Raw genomic sequence first — 22,530 nt, 5'->3', positions numbered from 1 at the left:
TGTAATACTTATGCCCCAGCCCCATAACCAACAACTACAACATGTATATCTGAAATAGGACTTCCATTCTGTTCCCCAGTAGGTACTGCTCAAACTCCTGGGGGCTGATGTGTTCAAAATCTCAATAATTGAAAATTAGAGGTAGTACAGTGAAGTATTTGAACCACACCCCTAGAAATATAATTTGAATAATTTTCAGTGGTGAATAATTCCATTTATTCTTGCCCTCATTTAATTCCCTTGAAAAATCTATTAGATAAGTATTGCTATTACCAGTCACTTGCCTAAGATTATATAGCTGGTGCCAAAGCTGGGATTTAAGCCTAGTAACCTGATTCTAGAATCACTGCTCTTTACTGCCTCATGAGCTTTGAAGCTTTTCTGTGATTACTCTGTTTCTGTATCTCTGTATCTCAGTTTTCTTAAACCTAAAATTGTTGTTGTTGCTATTGTGTTGCTAAGTCATGTAAGGGATAAATTAAGGTGATAAAGCACGGAGCAGCTGGCACACATTACATATTCAAAGACTAGCTATTGTTATTATTATAAATAATTAAGTATATGTTATACCAGCTATGAGTCTAAGCATCTTATTTTATGTATCTTACAACCCAGTGGATGGTAGGTATCAAATAAAAACTTACAGGAGTGATGTGTGCTACTAAGGAAAAGTGTAAGGTACCTTGGGAAAATATGATGATGGTTTACTGTAATCTTTAGGTCAGGGAAGGTTCCCCTCTGGAGGTGACACATAAGCTGTATTCTGAAAGGTGAATTTAGCACTAGAATTTTCAGACTAGAGAGAAGCAGGGAGAAGAATAATATATAAAAATACCATAGACTCAGTCCAGGGCTGAAAGATACAGGGTCTCCTAGTCCAAGTAAAGATTCTGGGTTTGTCTCAGGAGCAACTGGAGGAAGTTAAAGAATTTCAACAGGAGAGTGATATGGTCAGATACAAATTTAGAGATCACTCTGAATGCTGTGGGAAGAATGGATTAGATCTAGATGAGACTGGATGTCTAGAGATCAATTAGGACATTTCAGCAGCACCCATGAGAGATTAACAGTGATCTGAACAAGGGTGGTCCTGGTGAATTCAAGAACTTTTGAAGAATAGGAAAAAGAGTGGGTAGGTGAGTTGTGTCCTTCTGTATAGTCCTTTCTTCGTGTTTTGTTTTGTTTGTTTGTTTTTTTAATTTCCCACTTGCTACTAAAATAGGACTCCTATAACCACCAGTCCCGGACTGAATCTGTTTCTGGGTTAAACTTTTTCCAACCCAATCCCCTTCTGTCTCACCCTGCAGTCTTCTTTCCAAACTCAGCTTTAAATGTCCCAGCACTGCCAGCAGCCCACCCCCTTCCTTAATTGCACCTTCCCTCTCTTCAAGGAGATTCTGGTGCTCTTTTAAGCAAATATTCTTCTACACTAAATTCTTGAATGAACACACACTCTACATCTTAACATTAGAAAAGGACCTTTTCAATAAAAGTCTGTCTTGCTTAGTCTACTTGGAGGTAGATGATGTAGTGATTTTGGTTCCATTTACTGACTGAATAACAGATAAGGTGATTCTTCTATGCATTTCAACTAGTAACCACTTTTATGGGTAAAACTGGAAAGTTTGGTTGAGAGCCTTGACTACTAGGCTGATACTTTACTTTTCTTTATCATAGAGAAGTCAGAATGACTTTAGAGCAAAAATACATATTAGGCCACATTTTAGGAAGACCAGCTTGCAGTGGTAGTCAGAATGTTTTGGAGTGGGAAATAGAGTAAAAGTCTACACTAGCAAAAAAAAAAAAAAAAGTGTGGTGAATGGACAAGTCATGGATTCAAGGTTACATAAATTTATATTTGAATTTTGCCGTGATCCTTTAGGGCTTCCCAGGTAGCTCAGATGGTAAAGAATCAGGAGACTTGGGTTTGATTCCTAGGTTGGGAAGAGCCTCTGGAGAAGGACATGGTAACCCACTCCAGTATTCTTACCTGGAGAATTCCATGGACAGAGGAGCCTGGTGGGCTACAGTCCATGGACTTGCAAAGAGTCGGAGACAACTGAGAGACTAACACTAACTATGGTCATTTAATCAACAGATATTTGAATTTCTATTAGCTATGATAATGAGGTGAATTTGGAAAGATAAGCAAGGGTCAAACTACCTTCCAACTTCTGGCCCATGGTATGAAAATGTAGACTTTATTATAAGTGAAGGAGGATGATATTAGAAGCCTTCACAAGAAAAGAACATTATTTAATTTTTAAAAGATCACTGCAGAGCTTAAGGATGATGGATTGGTGGAACCTGAGACTATGCAAGAAGTAAAACACCTTAAGAAATCTAATTTATCTTCAATTAAATACAAGAATGTAGAGATCTTAAAACATTAAACTATGATACCAGAACAGAATGCCAATTAAAAGGATTAGATGATCAAATTGAGGAATCCTCCCAGAGGATAGAACAAAAAATTAAAAAGACAGAAAACAGGAGGAAAAAGATAAGAAAATCAGAGGGCTGCCCGTCTGATTAGCAGGTCCATCCTCCAAATAATAGGCATTCTAGAAAGAAAAAAAATGGAGAAAATGGAGGAGAAGAAAGTGTCAAGGAATTACATTTTCCAGAACTAAATGTTATGAATTGCCAAACTTAAAGGACTCACCATGTAACCAGCATAATAGATGAAAATGTCAGAACATTTCAGACAGATATCCCAGGATTAAAATAATAAAGTTTCACGCAAATTTTCAGTATTTTTAGCAGCAATACTGAAAGTGAAAAGATGATGAAGCAGTGCTGTTAAAATACTGAGGGAAATGCTACATATTTTAGAGTTTAGAATATTTTACTTTGCTAAATTATCCATTAAGAGTAGTAGGTAAAGAAATTTTTAAATATGCAGGATGTTTTAAGTTTCTACCTCTTACTCTCTCTTTCTCAGAAAGATATTATATTAGAGGGTCTACTCCACAAGGTAAGGAGTAAAGCAAGAAAGAGGAAGCATGGGCTCCATAAAACAGAGCTCAGGCTCTAAAGAGCAGCAAACAATTTTCAGGATGATGGTTGAGAGGGATGCCAGAGTGATACTTGTGTATCAGGTTTTAAGTTTAACCAATCTGGATTGAATTTTGACTGGATAACAATAGAAATATCTGTAAGAAAGTGAGATGAAATTGAGAGACTGTGTAATGTGTTTGAATGTTTTTAAGAAAAATCTCACAGCTGGTAGACAATGGGGGTTAAATTTATAGTAAGTGTCTAGAATAATGAAACATGCATGGCTTGGCTATCAGTAGCATTTATGCATCAGAATAAAGTAAATATTGCATAGCTGCATAGTCAAAATTACAATAAAAATATGTCATAAGGACGAAGGTGTAGGAAGTGAATATGTGATTTCTGGAAGGAAATGGTGAGAAAGCCAAATCCTCATCTTCTATAGATGGAAGAGAATAGATAATGTTGCAAAATGAAAAATCAAGAAGTAGTATACTATATCAATATAACATTGTTTTATAGATACACCCACACAAGACAACTACCAAATGAATTGAAAGTGATTATTTCTGAGAAGCATGATATGACTATGAACTAAGGGATTTCTTTTCTAACGTAAATGGAAAATTTTTACTTGATTTATGTTGGGGTCCTTTAATGGACCGGAACCTTGTGGTGCGGAGTCGACGATAAGAAAGTGAAAGAGAGAAAGAGAGAGAGAGAGAGACAAAAAAGACCCGGGGACCTAAGCTCTGATGGAGCAAAGGTGCTTTAATGATTTTTCTATGAGTATATATAGGCTGCAGTACAAGAAACTTCTTTCGGGAATGATAGAGATCAGAAAACCAAATGTACAGCAACCGTTACCAAGGGAACAAGGGGTAACGTTAGTCACAAAGTCAGGAGACAATCTATATCTCAAGTAAGGGGAAGGAGATTAAGCTGTTTTGTCCTAAGGAGAATGTTTACTAAAGGAGACTCATGCTTGCCTCACACAATGACCTCAGTCCCCGGGAGCAGCGTGCTGTTCCGCTTGAAGAGGGACAAAGGACTCATGAGAGACAGCATGTAGGAATCCTCCCGTCAAACATTCCCTGACAGATTTATTTCAATCACTTATATGTATAATGGATAAAAGTTACCATTAAAATTTTCAAACTATTACTCTTTCTGTTTTGTTAAGGGTGGATTTTGGTGAAGAGGCATCAGAAAGGGAGAAGGGAGAGAACTATATAGTCTTCTGGATGATATTGCCACTCATCCCAATAACACCAGGGCACTGCAGTAGTAGATGTGGAACATTTTCTAATTTTGTCAGATTACCAGACATTAGAATGGGTGATGGCAATATAGAGTTGTATCAAAGAGGAGGGGAGACTTGCATATGCTTAGAATCAGTCTTGGAAGTAGAGCCAATAGAACTTAGAAATGAGGGAAGTAGGAGAAAAGGAAAATAATGAATGACTACCACTTTGGTAGCTTGATCAGCTAGGTGGATCATTGCCTTCTAAGGTGAGAGCCGTATAAAAAGAAGTGGTTTTAGGGGAAAGGCAAGGATTTTTTTTTTTTCTTGGACATCATGTTCAGTTGGAGTTGGCTACTAAGCATTCTAATGGAGACCCAAGGAAGGCATTTGACAGCTAGCTACTTGTTAACCTACTTTACTTGCCTATAAAGTTCTAACCTCCTGAGTGCCAGGACTTAGTTATTTTCATCTCTCTTCATAGCTTGTGCAGTCAGGGAGGTAATAGCATTAAATTTGAAGTTTCTGGTTCTCTGTAACTCAGTAGTGATAATGGATTCTTGTTGTTTCAGCCTTTCCCCTTACCTAGTAAAACACATAATAATTCTTGTTGCCTAAGTTCCCTGAAGGAATATTATGAGCATCAATGAGATATCTGTAAAGTATATTGAGCTTTTGGGGGAAGAAAGCTGTTTTATAAATTATGAAGTATTAGAGTGTTGACAGGCTGTGAGATGCTGGCTAGAAATATTCTGTGCTTGTCCAATCAAAAGAAAAATGTAAAACATTAGATAAATAAGTGGACCTGTCTTAAAGTTGTAAAGGTTGTCTCTTTTTTCTTTGTCTTGCTCTCCCACCACCCCTCATTGTCTTTATCCTGGAGTAGCACTCAGATAAAATGTTAATCCTAAAGTGTCTGGTAGGAGATGGGAGGGAAAGATTTAATTTATGAAGTGATTTGGATGAAGATAGTATAATATATTACAGTTACCAAAGGTGAAGAGCTGAAAAAAAAATGAGAAAGGAAAGGAAAGTGTAAAAATTTGATGAGGACTGCCATTAGCTGCCTTTTTCTTTTCTGCTCTATTTCATTCCTTTTAGCCTCTCCGCACTGCATTCTGTTTTCTCTTTCTTTCTTGTGTTTTGCCCACACCAGCAATACATGAGCAGACTAAAAAGTTTGTCAGTCAGGTCAACATGCTTAAATTTTTCTGATACTTCATATTCTGTGAACATTCCCCTTAATATGAAAGCCCAACAGCATTGCACAGCTTCAGTTTACATATTCTTAGAATCTGATTTTGAGAAAGCAGTAGATTAACACCACATTGTTCTAAGCTCCAAATTTATATGGACGTTTCTTTTTATTTATTTGCCACGAAAAACTAAAAGTGAGCATGTGCCTTAGGATTTTATAAATGTCAAAGAAAAACAGAAAGCAATTTGACTTAGAGCACAAAGAAATCCCTGCCCTGCTTCTTGCTAGTTTTGTCAAGTTTCTACATTCTCATTTATACAATGCCAATAGAATTTATCTGCAAGCTTATTATGAGGGCTAAATAAGATAATTACTATCATGTGCTAAATACAGTGTTAACTGCTATCTGTTTATGCTGGTTTTTTTTACCATTACTACTTAATCATCTTTTCTCCTTATATGTTCACTTAATATTTATGACTTAAGAGTAAACCATATCATGCAGTGTTTGTGTGAAATTTCTGGAAAAATAATACTAGCTATTTGTAACTGTACACATAGGAAGAGGTTGGTCATGAGAGAAGCAGATCAGTTAGCTGAGGGTAAACATTTATTAATCCTTGCCCTCTATCAAAGGTAAATATGTAATAAAAAAATCATGTAAGTTTTAGGCACATTCATAGGGCTTTATAATGAAAGCTGACAAGTTTTTCAAAATGGCCCAATCAATCCTCTACATATATTCTGAAGCTGAAGGATGTTAAATAACCGTCTAGAAAACCAGTCGGGGTATTCACACTGCACTGGCTATGTATAAACACATTCATCTCAGGCTTAGTTCATGCATGTTACTGTGGAATTTAGTTTTATCATAATATAATTTTCCTGGAAAATCTATAAAATAAATATGGAGAAAAAGAACATTTAATTTATTAAGGAAAACTTAGCTTTCAAAACTTACTGAATAATCCAGTCTTAAGATAGGGACACCAATATTCCCTGGCATTTATCAATACCAACTCCAGTTGCCCATCGAGTCAATGTAACATATATCCTAAGCATTTTAAATTAAATGCAGATCTATTGTAAAGCTAATTGAACATCTTGCAAAAAAGAGGAAATGAATCAAATAAAAAACTGTTCAAGTGCTTCCTTAGTCATACTCAAGCCATTTAAACAGGAGGGTTTGTTAGAGTTGAACTGGTAAATAATAATCAAAGTAGAGAGAATAAGTCAATAATAAATTAGAATTTTAAAAAATTAACAAATAGATCTCAAACTAGTAGTATAATCTTATACTTTAAAAAAACTATAAAGGTAGAACATATTAGACTCAACAAAAACCGTAGGAAGAAAAAATAAAGATAAAATGAAAATCAATGAATTTGAAGACAAAAAGCAAATAAAATAACCAGTGAAACCTAAAATTTCACCTGTTGAGTCAATCAAATTGGTAAACTCTTAGTCAGACTAGCAATAACAAAAGCAAAATAGAAGGTAAAGTTATCTATAGCAGAGAATTAAAGAAGCTCACTATAAACCCCTAGATGTTAAAAGAAACATTAAAAAAAAATCTACTTCTGCTTCATTGACTAAGCTAAAGTCCTTGACTGTGTGGATCGCAACAAACTGTGGAGATGGGAATACCAGGCCACCTTACCTGTCTCTTGAGTAACCTGTATGCACTTCAAGAAGCAACAGTTAGAACCAGATATGGAACAACACAATTTCAAAATTGGGAAAGGAGTACATCAAGGCTGTACACTGTCACCCTGTTTATTTAACTTATATGCAGAGTACATCATATGAAATGCTGGGCTGGATGAATCTAAAGCTTGAATCAAGATTGCCAGGAGAAATATCAATAATCTCAGATATGCAGATGGCACCACCCTAATGGCAGAAAGAGAAGAGAAACTAAAGAGCCTGTTGATGATGGTGGAAGACGAGAGTGAAAAATCTGGCTTAAAACTCAACATTCAAAAAACTAAGATCATGGTATCTGGTTTCATCATTTCATGGCAAAAAGATGGGGGAAAAATGGAAACAGTGACAGACTATATTTTCTTGGGCTCCAAAATCACTGTGGACGGTGACTGCAGCCATGAAATTAAAAGGTGCTTGCTCCTTTGAAGAAAAGCTATGACCAACCTAGACAGCATATTAAAAAGCAACCTAGATGCCCATCAGCTGATGAATGGATAAGGAAGCTGTGGTACATATACACCATGGAATATTACTCAGCCGTCAAAAAGAATTCATTTGAACCAGTCCTAATGAGATGGATGAAACTGGAGCCCCTTATACAGAGTGAAGTAAGCCAGAAAGATAAAGAACATTACAGCATACTAACACATATATATGGGATTTAGAAAGATGGTAACGATAACCCTATATGCAAAACAGAAAAAGAGACACAGAAATACAGAACAGACTTTTGAACTCTGTGGGAGAGGTGAGGGATTTCAAAAGAAGCAAGCATGTATATATGGTGGTGAAACAGATCACCAGCCCAGGGATGCATGAGACAGTGCTCTCCTGTGGTGCACTGGGAAGAGAGAATCGGGGTGGGGAGGGGGAGGGAGGGGGGATCGGGATGGGTGTTTGTAACTATGGCTGATCATATGTGTATGACAAAACCCCACTGAAATGTTGTGAAGTAATTAGCCTCCAACTAATAAAAAAAATTAAAAAAAAAAAAAAAAAAAAAGCAGAGACATTACTTTGCCGACAAAGGTCCATCTATTCAAGGCTGTGGTTTCTCCAGTAGTCATGTATGGGTGTGAGAGTTGGAAAATAAAGGAAGCTGAGGGCCAAAGAATTGATGCTTTTGAACTGTGGTGTTGGAGAAGACTCTTGAGAGTCCCTTGGAGAGATCAAACCAGTCAGTCCTAAAGGACTATTCATTGGAAGGACTGATGCTGAAGCTGAAGCTCCAATACTTCGGCCACCTATGCAAAGAGTCAAGTCACTGGAAAAGACCCTGATGCTGAGGAAGATTGAGGATAGGAGGAAAAGAGGGCAACAGAGAATGAGATGGTTGGATTTCATCATCTATTCAATGGGCATGAATTTGAGCAAGATCCAGGAGATAGTGAAGGACAAGGAAGCCTGGTGTGCTGCAGTTCACGGAGTCATAAGGAGTTGGACACGATTGAGCGACTGAACAACAACAGTAAGGAAATACCATGAGCAACTCAATGTTTATGAAATCAGCAATCAACTGATTGATGTAAACCACCAAACTACACATGCTCAAAATGACCAGAATGACGAACAAGTTCACATTCACTCAAATGAGTATACCAAATATTGTAAGAATGTTGAGAAATTATAGGAATCATATACTGCCAATGAGAATGTAAAGTCTTAAAATATTTTCAGAAAACAATCTAACAGCTTGATAAAAGACTAACTAAATTTTATAATACAACAGTATCAATTCCACTCCTATATATTCAGTAAAATCTAAGATGTATATCCAACAAAGATTTAGGTTCACATGATGGTAGCTGTGTCTTGCTCCTTGGAAGGAAAGTTATGACCAACCTAGACAGCATATTAAAAAGCAGAGACATTACTTTGCCAACAAAGGTCCATCTGGTCAAGGCTATGGTTTCTCCAGTGGTCATGTATGGATGTGAGAGTTGGACTGTGAAGAAAGCTGAGTGCCGAAAAATTGATGCTTTTGAACTATGGTGTTAGAGAAGACTCTTGAGAGTCCCTTGGACTGCAAGGAGATCCATCCAGTCCATCCTAAAGGAGATCAGTCCCGGGTGTTCATTGGAAGGACTGAGGCTGAAGCTGAAACTCCAATGCTTTGGCCACCTCATACAAAGAGCTGACTCATTGGAAAAGACCCTGATGCTGGGAGGGATTGGAGGCAGGAGGAGAAGGGGACGACAGAGGATGAGATGGCTAGATGTAATCACCGACTTGATGGGCATGAGTTTGAGTAAACTCCAGGAGTTTGTGATGGACAGGGAACCCTGGCATGCTGCAATTCATGGGTAGCAAAGAGTCAGACATGACTGAGCGACTGAACTGAACTGAACTGAACTGAACTGATGGTAGCAGCTTTATTCTCAGTAATCCCCAAGCTGGGAACAACCCAAACGACTGTCTATAGATGAGTGGATTAAAAAAAAAAAATCATACTACAGCCGTAAAGTGGAATACTTTTATCAATATTAAGGGATACATTTTTAATAAATGCAATACTTGGGAGAAGCTCAAAATCATTATGCTGAATAAGAGAGACGTGACAAAAAAGGGGCACACAGTGATTGTTTTCATTTATATAAAATCCTAGAAAATAAAATCTAATCTGCAGAGCTAGAAGACAGATCCAAGTTTGCCTGTAGGTGGATTTGAAGAGAATGATGTTTTACAAAGTGGAAGAATATTTTGGTGATGATGAAAATGTTCATTGCTTTGGTGCGATGGTGGTTTCATGGATTTACATATCTATTTATGTTTAAGTCTCATATTTTTGTATGCTTTACATATGTACAATTTACTCTACACTAATACCTCAATAACATTGTGAAAAACAAAAAAAATAGATCTGAATAAATGGAAAGAAATACCAAATTCATGAATAGAGGGACTCAACTTTGAAAAGCTGTCAAATCCAGCAGATTAGTGTACAATTTCAATGTGATTCCAACCAAAGTCCAACAGCTTTTCTGGAGGAACGTTTAAACATAAGGAATGGTATAGAGCCAAGAGTATTTTGGGATCAATTTTGAAAACAAGCCATGCATAAGATAATGATATGTTAAAAAGTATGGTATTTTCCCATGGGAAAGAAAATATCAGATTAAAAGAAAAAATCAGATTAGTGGAAGAAAATAAAAAGATTGAAAATGGATTGAAATAGTTGACAGAACTTGACATATGACAGTAAAACATTAAAAATTACTAAGCTTGTAAATGCTTCAAAACATAATGATAAGAAAACTGATAATACATTTTCCAATACAGACTACACTTTGGTATCTTTCAGAGGTTAGTTGTTTCTGAATCCACAGTCTTTTAAGGGTTCTGTCCACATCTGTACCCCTAGGAGTGAAGGCTGTCTTAAGCTTTGTACTCTGCATGCCTCAATTGCCTTGTTACTATCTGGCCACCATTAGCTTTGAGCTGGAATCCCAGATGTCCACACAGTTCGTATGATACTTAACTATATGTTTACCATGATTCAGAGAAACTTGAAGTCTGGTTTCTTATCACCTGGCTATTTAGGGAATTTCACACCAATAATGTGGCTCTGAATTAGTATTACCTCCAAATGTAGGACAGAAAGAAATTAAAGCATAGACTAGAAGATGAACCTTTAGTCCTGTATCTTATATTATTTCAGCAAATACCATTTTCAAATGCAAAGTAGAGCACATAGTCTATGTTAATCAGGCACATAGGGAAACAAGATACATTACCTTTAAGAAACATCAGAAATAATAGGCAATGGAAACAAGCTCCTCAACCTATGGATACAAATTGGAAATATAATGTGAAATGAAAAAGGCATGCTCAGATGCAATCACCAAGACTTGGTGATTATAGTGGAAGATCAGAATTATCTTACACTCGTGGTATAAACTAGCCATCTGAGAAATTTGGCAATTTCAAAACCTAAGATGTAAATATTTTATGACAGTAAATATACTAGCAATACTAGATCTGAACATGTTACCTTAAGAAAAACTTATGTAAAGGATGTTTATTTCAACATCAGCATACATAGCAGTAAACAAATTGTGGAATATTCCTGTAATAGAATGCTATGTAAGTGTTAAAAATAAATGAACTAAACTGAAGTATTAGTAAGAGTAGATCTCAGAAATAATGTTGAGTGTAAAGTCAGTTATAGAATTATAAAAACATTATTAAACATTTATGCAAAGATGTAAAAAGAACACTGACATGATATATATTTTGTGGATCCATACATATTAAATGTATACAAACCAAGGAAGATTTTGATTTTATCTGTCATGTTTTATTCATTGAAAATATAGCTGAAGCAATTACAGCAAAATTTTAACATTTGGCAAGTCTGGGACATGGTTCACATCTCTTAAAAATCTTAGTTTTTTCTGTTCTTTTTAAAATGTTATATATATATATATATATTGTGTATTACATAATATATATATATAATATGTCATATTTAAGAAGTCTTAAAGAAAATTTATGAAATTTCTACATACTTGTTGCAAAAGTAATGTTCTTTATAGCTATGCTGTGAAAGTCATATATTATGTGAAAGTTGTTCATTATGCATGCACTCAAAAATGTTCTTGGACAAATATATACAAAGAAGGACATTACATCTACAATATTTGTTTTTTAAATAAATACATAATTACCATTATAATCTAAATTTTGTTCAATATTGATAAAATATTAGTTTAATGTATTTTTTATGTTTGTTTTCAATCTAAAGTTCCAAGCAAGCTTAAAATATTTGTTATAAATCTATTTTAGATGAATTTTAAAAAAGACTTTCTGTTTTGGAAAGTACTACAAAATTCCCTGGACACTCTAGATATGGAAAATAATTTTCTTGCAAAAATTGAGTTAAACTGATGATATATTTAAAATAGCATTCTCAAATACCAATTTGATATTAGTTTCTCTATTTATTTTTTCTCAATTTGCATCTCCCTAAGCATCTTTAAAACTCACTAGCTATATTCATGCATATAGTAGAGAATGCATGTGTGTGTCTGTGTGTGTTCCTGTGGTGATAAGAAAGAGAGGTAAGTGACTAGAAACTTCTCCATCCAGTTTGCTAAAACTCATATATGACACTGTCTTGATAACAAAGAGAATACATAACAAATACTTAGGTGACAAACTCAAATTATAAACTTTAAGTAAAGGTTTATAAATTAAATATGATCTTTTATTTTAAGGAAAACACTGCAATTAAGGCTAGTAAAAAGAATTTGGCTTTTGAAAATGTAGACATCAGATTTGTGTGAATCTGTTAATAAACTGATACTTTGGAAATAGAGCTGCCCATTCGGGCAGAAACTGCCCTCCAAAATGCAATAATAGAGCTTTGATTTCATTTGGAACAGCAGTGTGTTCAGTGGAAGATTATAGTTTTTCACCTCAGTTGCCTTGAAGAGTGATTAATGATCTATAAGTGAAAGCAATTGAGTGCGGTTATCAAAATAACTCTTATAGAGCTCAGACTTGGCTGATGGAACTGTGTGTCATGTCCCTTCCCTTCCTAGAAAATGGATGTGATGGCTGGAAATCCAGCAGCCATCCTGTGATGCTGAGAGCAGAGGGCACGTGCTTAAGATGGTGACAGAAAGGATAAATAATAGGAGTTTAATGCCTTAATGACTTTGTAGAGCTGACATACCAGGATTGGAATACATATACTTTGGTTTCACATGAGAAAATAAACCTCTAAATTAAGGGAAAAAAATCACTGTAGTCAGGACTCTGTTATAACACTAATAGCTGTATGTGATTATTAATTAATAAATGACTTGAAAAATTCATAATAGTTAATCAAGCTGTAAGAATATGCAATGAGGATATGCACCCACATATCCATTTGTGGGAAAGCTAGGGGAGAAAATAAGAAATTGTATTTTTTTCTAGAAATTTAAGTGTTCCAAAAGAAAATCAGGTGATCATAGTAAAATACAAAATTACTTAGGTAGTTGAAGTGATGAGAATTAGGAAAGAGGTGTCAACTAAACTGATAAAGGCAGTAGAAGCTATGAAAGTTAAAAGTTTTTGAAGGATGAGCACATGGGTGCTTAGAAGTCCAATTTAAAATTTCTTTAAGGAATATAGGGGAAAGGAGAGAAATGTCGATGATAAGCAAAAAAAGTGGTTTTTGAAATAGTTTAGATAACATAGGCAAAGCAATTTTAAACTGCTGAAATTTGCAAGCAGAATTTTTGAAGGATGCCAACTTTTACTTATGTTTGGTGAGGAGATAATTTACTTTAGAAATGCAGTGGCCACATCAGTAAAGAGCAGGGAAGATCATACTAATGAGAGAAGTGAGGTACCCTATGATTTCCTACAATTAGTTAGTATTGAGTCTCAGACTAGAATTCACTTCCAATAAACATGACATAGAAGTCATAAGATGTGTTTTCTAAAATATATATTTAATATATTTATTATAAAAATATGGATTTATGTTTAAATACAAATTGTTTATTTTACTTAACTAATTCTCTAGCAATGTAAAATATGATTTGTTTTATGGAGACTTTATCTTATCTGGAATATTTAAATCAATTATTAATTTCTGTTCTAAAAAAACTTTATAGACTAAATATAATTGAGAAAGAGAAAAGTTGTAACCTTATAAAACTCAGGTTTTCTGATGCCATTGAGAAGAGAAAACCCAAAATATCTGTTCAAAAATCTTCTATCAATTTGTCAAAATGGTAAAACCAAACTAATACACACACACAAACTTCTAAAAGTTACTTAAAGGCATACTACATAAATTAGAAATGACATTAAGTAAGGACAAATAACTTTTTCTCAGAGATGAAGTAATGAGTAATATTGCTTCAAATATGCACTCAGAGGGGAAAAAACTAATTTATAACAAGTCCAGATAAATTTCTCTAACATTAACTTTCACTATAAATCTCAGAAATGTAAAATGCATAGACACAACCAACCAAACGAAAGATGTCTGGTGAATTCTGGTGAAAACAGCAACACATAATCAAAAGATTTCAGAGTCTGGAAAACTCTGAAATACAGTAAGAATTTTGAAAGCTAAGATTAATGTGAAATTTTAACTCTAAAGTTTGTGAGGTGTGGTAAGCTGGAGTAATTACAGTGATTTTGAAAGTACTATTACTAATGGCCTCATCTTGCATTGTGCTCATGCTTTCTTTTCTACAATTTTCTCGCTATTAAGCATTTTTTCCATCTTGACTTTATTTTATTTACCCTCATTTTCTCCATTGTGTTGGAAGTGCACGTTATCTCTTTAAGAACTATATTTCCCTTCTTACTGGAAAACAAAAATAGAAACAGATATATACAATACACACCTTAATGAGATAATAATACATAAACACTTGTGATCAGCGCATAAATGAAAACAAAATATTGCCAGCCACCAGAGATGTTCCTCCATGATCTGGTGCTCGATATAAATATAAAAGTAGCTGTTATTCTGAATGCTATAGTAGTCACTTTTTCACATGGTTGTATAGTTCTATCACTCAAATGTGTACCATTATACAGTAGAGGGTTAGGCTTGCCAATTTGGAAAACTGGTTATATTTTTAATTCTCTTTTAATCCAGAAGTTCCTTTTCCATTCATATTTTTTTCTTTGAGTTATCTGTTGAATAACAAAGGATATTTGACCTGTAGAGGTTGCTGGTCTGGATTTAGTTGATTGAATATTAATGATGTGGTTCAACACATTTCTGTGTGGTCTACACATGGGCACTTGGATCTAGAGGCTTTTTCCAACTCAGATTCTATGCTTTTAGCAAATGCAGAGGTGGTGGTCTGTTCTTCCATCAGGAGGAACTTAATATTTGGCTGTCTTTTTGTGACATCATAGTTTTTGCTATTTACTATCTTGATCTACTTATTAATTGGGGATTGCAAATCTTCCAGTTTCTCATTTACTAGTAGGAATACTTCTATGAAGGAATTCTTTTTCTAATCTGTTAATTGGTTATCCAGTGTTGAATATGTATAAGGCAGGATAAATACCATTTTTAAAGATAATTAATTCACTATAGTTCTCCAAAGGGATTGATTAAAAAAATATTAATATATTAATTTAAACTTTGTCATTACTATTTTGAAGCTCAAAAATCTCCATCTTTGGCCGCATAAGACCTCTTCACTTTGTCTCTTGAGTCTTTTGGATAGGACCTGGTAGTCTTTGAGTGTGTCCTCACTATTTGGACTAAGATGTTTTAGAGTCAACTTGTATACTTCCTGCCCCACATCTTTAATCTGCCATTTCTCTAGAATGATTTTTATTTTTTTAATTAACTTTTAAATTGCTACTTTAAGAATCAGTCAGTTCAGTTCAGTCGCTCAGTCATGTCTGACTCTTTGCGACCCCATGAATCGCAGCACGCCAGGCCTCCCTGTCCATCACCAACTCCCTCAGTCTACTCAAACTCATGTCCATCGAGTTGGTGATGCCATCCAGCCATCTCATCCTCTGTCGTCCCCTTCTCCTCCTGCCCCCAATCCTTCCCAGCATTAGGGTCTTTTCCAATGAGTCAACTCTTCGCATGAGGTGACCAAAGTATTGGAGTTTCAGCTTCAGCGTCAGTACTTCCAATACAATCTAGTTACTGTGGATGTCCACTGATGATCAGTTGTTCGTTATATCTAGGCCTCTTCATTGGATTAGCTTACAATAAATTTGTCTGTATTTCAATCTATATCTATCTATATTTATATCTACAATTATACGCTTGTGATATGTTTCATAAATTGATACTTCAGGAATTGATCATTCTAACCATATTTAGGACTACAGGTTTTTGTCTGAAGTCTCTTATATTCTATTTCTATCATCTTTTCCACGCTGAGTTTCTTGCTCTCAATGGCACAAAGGATGATAGAATTATATCATAATTACTTGGGCTTTCCTGGTGGCTCAGACGGTAAGGAAGCTGCCTGCAATGCGGGAGATCTGGGTTCAATCCCTGGGTTGGGAAGATCCCCTGGAGGAGGGCGTGGCAACCCACTCTTGTGTTCTTACCTGGAGAATCCCATGGACAGAGGAGCCTGGCGGGCTACAGTCCATGGGGTCCCAGAGAGTTGGACATGACTGAGTAACTAAACATAGCACAGAACATAATTACTCATTTTTTTTTATCCCACAGCACACAGAAAACAGCCTCAGACTAACAATACCAAATATATTACCACTTGTATTACCACAATATTTGCTAGGAAGAGTCTCCAAATATTTTTAACAGCTTTGTTAAGATTCAATTTATATACATGGAATTTGGCTGTTTCAGATGTAAAATTCAGTGGTTTTTGATATCTTCACAGAGTTGTGTAACCATCACCACAATTAATTTTAGTGAAGTTCATTCATCCCACAAAGAAAGATTGTCCAATAGTGGTCACTCCATATTTAGACTAATCTGCTTTTCTACAAATTTTGCCTTTTCTACACTTTTTCCTTTTATGGGCATTTCACATTGATAATATCATGTAATATGTGGTCTTTTGTGTCAGGCTTCTTTCGTTTCATTGAGATGAGTCTATGTTGTAGCATGTACCAATACTTCATTCTTTTTTATTGCTGAATGTTTCAACATTTTTAGATATGCATAATTTCATTTATCTACTCACTAGCTAATGGACATTTGGGTTGCTTCCACATTTTTACCATTATGAATAATGCTACTGTGGACATTTGTGTACAAATCAATCTGTGGTCACATATTTTTATTTCTCTTGGATAGATGCCTAGGATTGGAATTGCCAAGTCACATGGGGAATCTATTTTTAACATTTTGATAAACTGCCAAACTCTTTTCCAAAGCATCTGGATGTACCATTTTACAGTCCCACCAGCAGTACACAAAAGTTTTACTTTCTCTACATCCTCATCAATACTTGTTACTGTCCGCCTTTGTGTTTATGGCCACTCTAATAGATGGAAAATGGTTCTGATTTGTTGTGGATTGTGAATTTTGTTGTGATTTTGATACATATTTTCCTGGTGAATGTTGATATTGTGCATCTTTGCACTTGCTTATTAGTCATTCTAGTATCATCTTTGGTGAAGTGTTTAATCAAATATTTTGCTGATTCTTGAATAATATTCCTTGTCTTATAATTTAATTGTTAGTGTTTTTCATATATTCTGGATACAAGTTCCTTACCAGATATATGATTTGCAAATATCATACTTTGTCGGTTTTTCTTTTGACATTTTTTGTTTTTTTAAGTGTAGAAGTTTAAAATTTTGATGCAATCCAATTTATCTTTCTTATATTTTTCGTGCAACATCACTTTTAATGATTATATAAATTATGATGTTGCAAAACCAAATCATCTGTCCATGGGGATTCTCCAAGCAAGAATACTGGAGTGGGTTGCCATGCCCTCCTCCAGGGTGTCTTCCTGACCCAGAGATCGAACCCGGGTCTCCCACATTGCAGGTGAATTATTTACCATCTGTGCCACCAGGGAAGCCCCATATAAAATATGATGTTTTAAAACCAAATCCTCAGTTGTGGGCCACCTAGATTGTTTCTATTTTTTAACCATAATGTGTAATGTTATGATAAACACTCCTTCCAACCTCCAACAATTTTTTAAATTGGAGGATAATTGAACCCAGAGATAAACCCAATTTAACTTTTTAAAAAATCATTTATGCTTTTGGTCTTGTTTCTGAGAAACTGGTGCCTAACCCAAAGTCAAGAAGATTTACCGCTATGTATTCTTCTGAGAGTTTTACAGCTTTAGATTTTACTTTTACGTTTGTGATTAATTTCACTTTTATTTTTGCATAGAGTGTGGGGTAGGGGTCCAAATTTATGCTTTGTGTGGGCATACCTAATCATCCCAGTGCCATTTCTTGAAAGACTAGTTTTTTCCTCCACTGAATTTTCTTGGCAACATTGTTACAATTTAATTGACATAAATACATGAGTTTTTTTTTTCTGATCCTCAATTCAGTTCCATTTATCTGTATATCTATTTGTATGTCAGTACCCTGCTGTCTTGATTATTACAGCATTGTAGTAAGTTTTGGTACCAGGATTGACACATATACACTACTGTATAATATAAAATAGATAACTAATGGGGCCTCCTATGTATCGCCAGGAGCTCTACTCACTACTCTGTGATGACCTATATGGGAATGGAAACTGGAAAAGAGTGGATGTATGTAAAACTGGTTCTCTTTGCTGTACTGCAGAAACTAACACATAGCTACATACAAACAAGGTCATGTCATAGATATCTTTTAACAAAAATGACTTGTAACTTGCTTTAAAAAGTAAAAATACTAGTTTTTATAAAACCTAGGATCATTGATCACGCGTATCATGCATTCTATACTTTGGATAAACACTGTTTAGAAATACCGTTTTGTGCAAATAGCTACACTGGCAAGGAACATGAAATTGTAAGACGGGCCATATTTAAGCAATAGATTGGTTGATAGGTGTCTGGGATCACAATGGTGGGACTGAAGGTAAAATAAAGGTCATGCAGAAAGAGAAGAAAAATGAAGAGTGGCACTGGCAAACACTGTCTAAGAGAGTGTCAAAGTGTCTTATTTGTGCTGTGAATTGCATTAATCAGTCAACACTAGCTGAGGACCCAGCATGACATTTCTTCCTTTGCTGGTAACTGAGAAAGATGAATATGGTAAATCGAGTTTTCCTTAAAACTACCTTTCTGTTTTTAAACAACCTAGTCTTAATATCAGTAACAACATAAATAGCAATAGATATATGGTTACTATTGTTGGGAATAAGGTAATATTAACAGTTTTAGGGGAGTATTTGCTTCAGCAGAACAGAAAAATTACAATAGCATGCAATATTTCTTTCCAGGTATGCATATGCATACATGTTAAGTTATTCTGTTTCAGCGCTTCATGAATCCCTCTCAAGCCAATCCATGGTGCTAGGGAAAATACTCATGGTTTAAAGCATACTTATTGAATAATTGAAATCTTTTAGAAAAAGTGCTGTTAAAAGGTAATCTGTGCTTATTTTATTAAGTAGGTTTTTACCAAGATCTTTTTTTACTTTAAGTTTGGATCACATATTTCTCAAGAGAATTATCCTCAAAAAACAGAATCCTCAAGGGATTGTAATACACAGTTCCTGGAATATTTATTAGTTTAGGTGAGAAACCTCTGTTACTTCTAAATTTCTAAATGGCCTCTAGTGTTTCCAGTACTCTCAGACTTTAGTTATCTTTAGTTTTATATTTCCACAAATGCTGAAGAGTCCTCATATTCTATTCAGTGTATCTCATTAGAACATGAATGAATATAGTTTAAAATCAAATTAGTCTTGCAAAGAATATTTTTCTGACTACATCAAAGTGGTAAATATTGCACAATCATGTTAGCTATTGCATTTATAAAACATCTTTTGCTGATGGCTTCAGTGCTGGAGAGGACACAGCTGCAGAGACTATATGCTCTCCTTATATTTAATTAATGTAAAAATATATTGTAATTCAAGCAGAATTCATAGTGTGGTATATAATTTTTAATGCTGTTAACTACCTCATAATAGATAATGTCATGCTATGGTGACTGTACAAGATATCAAGTATAAAAAATTAAATTATGATTGATGCTTGCAATTTTTATACCCCAAAGATCATTCATTGTATGTGGACCAAAGAAATACATTATTGAATTTAAAATAAATAGAAGACAGCCTTTTTTTCCCCAGAAATGCTGGAAGATTTGCATATGAGAGTCTAGTTTAGGCCATAGGTGGAGGTAGATATTTGTCATTGTTTTTGTAATTTGAATTCAAATTCAGAGCTAAGTATAAAAGAAAAAACAGTTCTTACTGGGAAGATTTGAACTCTTTGAAAAGCAAAAAAACAAACACAAAAACCTGTCTTATGTGATTTGGAAAATAATATTGTATATCTCAGAAGGGACAGATGAAATAATACAATGTTTTAAAGCCTATCCAAAGTGTTGTAAACATTTTCTGGCCTGGAACTCTATATTAGATAGGAATAAGAGGTGAAGCATTACTTTCAGGGTTAAATATGGTTGACTACTCTTGCTCTGATGTAGCAGTGGTTAAAAGTGAGGCTCACGGGGTCAAAATTCTTGGGGTGCTTTGCGGTCCCACCACTTACTAAGGTTTAACCCCAAGCAAGGTACTCAACTGGGGCCTCCCAGGAGGATTCCACCTGCTGATGCAAGAGATGTAGGTTTGATCCCTGGATTGGGAAGATTCCCTTAAGAAGGAAATGGCAACTCATTCCAGTATTCGTGCCTGGGAAATTCCTTGGACAGAGCTGCCTGGTGGGCTATAGTCTGTCAGGGGGCAAAGAGTCAGACACGACTAAGTAACTAAACCACCACCACCACTAAGGTACTCTGTTCTTTACCCATCAGTAGATAGCTTTTAGATTTGCTGTTTCTTACAAGTAAATTTCATAGAACTTAAAAGTGCTTAAAATAATGTAAATAGTAAGTGATATTAATATATGTTTTTAGTTTCTAGTTTCAGGTTACTTTCTATTCAATACTATGTTGAATATTCAGTCAGTGCTCATTGATCGAATGCATGTATCAACTGAGTGCAGCTTACACTGGCTACTTTCTTATTTTATTAATAGAACAGAAGAGCAGAAGCCAGTGGGTGCTGCCTTCCGATTAATTAACTCCCACAGAGATTGCTGAAGTCCAGATATGCCAGGTTAGAAGGCAGGAATGATGATCATAGGCTACTTTTCATTAAAGCTGCTAATTTTTCACCGGAAGAAAGAAATGGAAGCAGAACAAGTAGGTGTTCAGATTCTACTGAGTATCTCAGCTCTTCTTACCTAGAAAAAGTTGGTAATATGAACATAAGTTTGGACCATTAATTAAAAACACAATTCTAGGTTAATCAGGTGATTATTTAATTGTCTACCTTCAGGAAATGATATACGGTAGTTTTTAGGATTTTTCACTGGTAGAAAAACTTCACCTCCCCATACATGGTCCCTGAGGAAGAGCTAATTAGTGACTGTGAATTGCTCATCTAATTTGCTATGCTTCATTGTCATCAACGGACTGTAATTTAGAAAAGCACACTTATTTATGAGTAAAATTTTACACCTATACTGAAAATAAATTGTAAGCTCATGCATCATTGCCAGTCTCTTTTTGTAATTTCTGAGCATAGATTTTAAATCATTGAAAAACAAATCCAAAGCAGTACTTGAGGAGAATGAATTAAATAGCATCACTGAGGCTACTCAGTGTCAGGCAGTGTTTCAGGCCCTGGAAATACAAAAAACAAGCACAATAGGCTGACTTTTCTCAAAGATAGCACACAATCAAAATATTTCATTGCAGTCCTTGAGACAACGTATCTTCTATCGCCATGAACTTGGTTCCAGCATCATAGCTTCTCATAACCATGGTGACCTGGACCAGTTGCTGAGACTGCGCATGTGTAATGGGCATTAGCTTCTTTTTTCTTCCCACCAACACTGTCAGACAGATACCATTTTGTCCCCATTTTCCACATTCCAGAATGCGATAGGAGACAAAGCAACTTAGAACCAAATTTGTTGTCTACATTTAGCAACTGTAAAGCACTGTATAAAATGAAAAGTGCCCCACCCTTATGTACTTCTGGTCCAGTTTAACTTTATCCTGTTTTTTTAAATGTACTTTTAAACCACCTCATGTATTATTTATGAGGTGGGAAATGTACACAGTTTCCTTCACTTGCTTTTGTGATGTAGTAGCATCTTGGGTTTTCTTTTAACTTCTAATGACTTCTCGAGATGTTCTGCAGACTCAGCATCTAACTTGCATTAAGTGTAGATTTTCACATGGCTGGAGACAATCTTCACTTCCTCCTCTATCCTCAATCTGGTCTATTCCCACAGCCTTAACTTCTGCCCATATACAATTTATTTACAGTTTATTATCTCTCATTCTGCTCTCCTTTCTGAGTATGAGATGAATGCATTCATCCACCTCCTAGAAATTTCATGGTGGGACTTCAACAATTTACCCGTTATTTCTACCCATATCGTATGATGAAAGAAAACAAGATTATGGTCCTTTTTTATTAAATAATGCTGCCATTCATACAATTTCTCAGCCAAATTATTAGAAGTCATCCTAATTCTTATCTTTCTTTACTGCCCTTCCTATAGCCATCTCTGAAACATTGTCAGAATAGTCCACTTTTCTTCATGTGGATTCATGATGATTTCTTCATCATCAATCCCTAACACTCTAGTTCAAGGTATTTATCAGAACTTTACTAAACTTCTGAAATAGCCTTCTAACTAGTTTGCCTATCAGCAAAAGTCTGACACTGGACTCTCCAATCCACAGAAATCAAAGTTATCTTTTC

This window comes from Cervus canadensis, chromosome 4 (genome assembly GCF_019320065.1).
Source record: "Cervus canadensis isolate Bull #8, Minnesota chromosome 4, ASM1932006v1, whole genome shotgun sequence".
Lineage (NCBI taxonomy): Eukaryota > Metazoa > Chordata > Mammalia > Artiodactyla > Cervidae > Cervus > Cervus canadensis.
Note: the sequence above shows the minus strand (reverse complement) of the source record.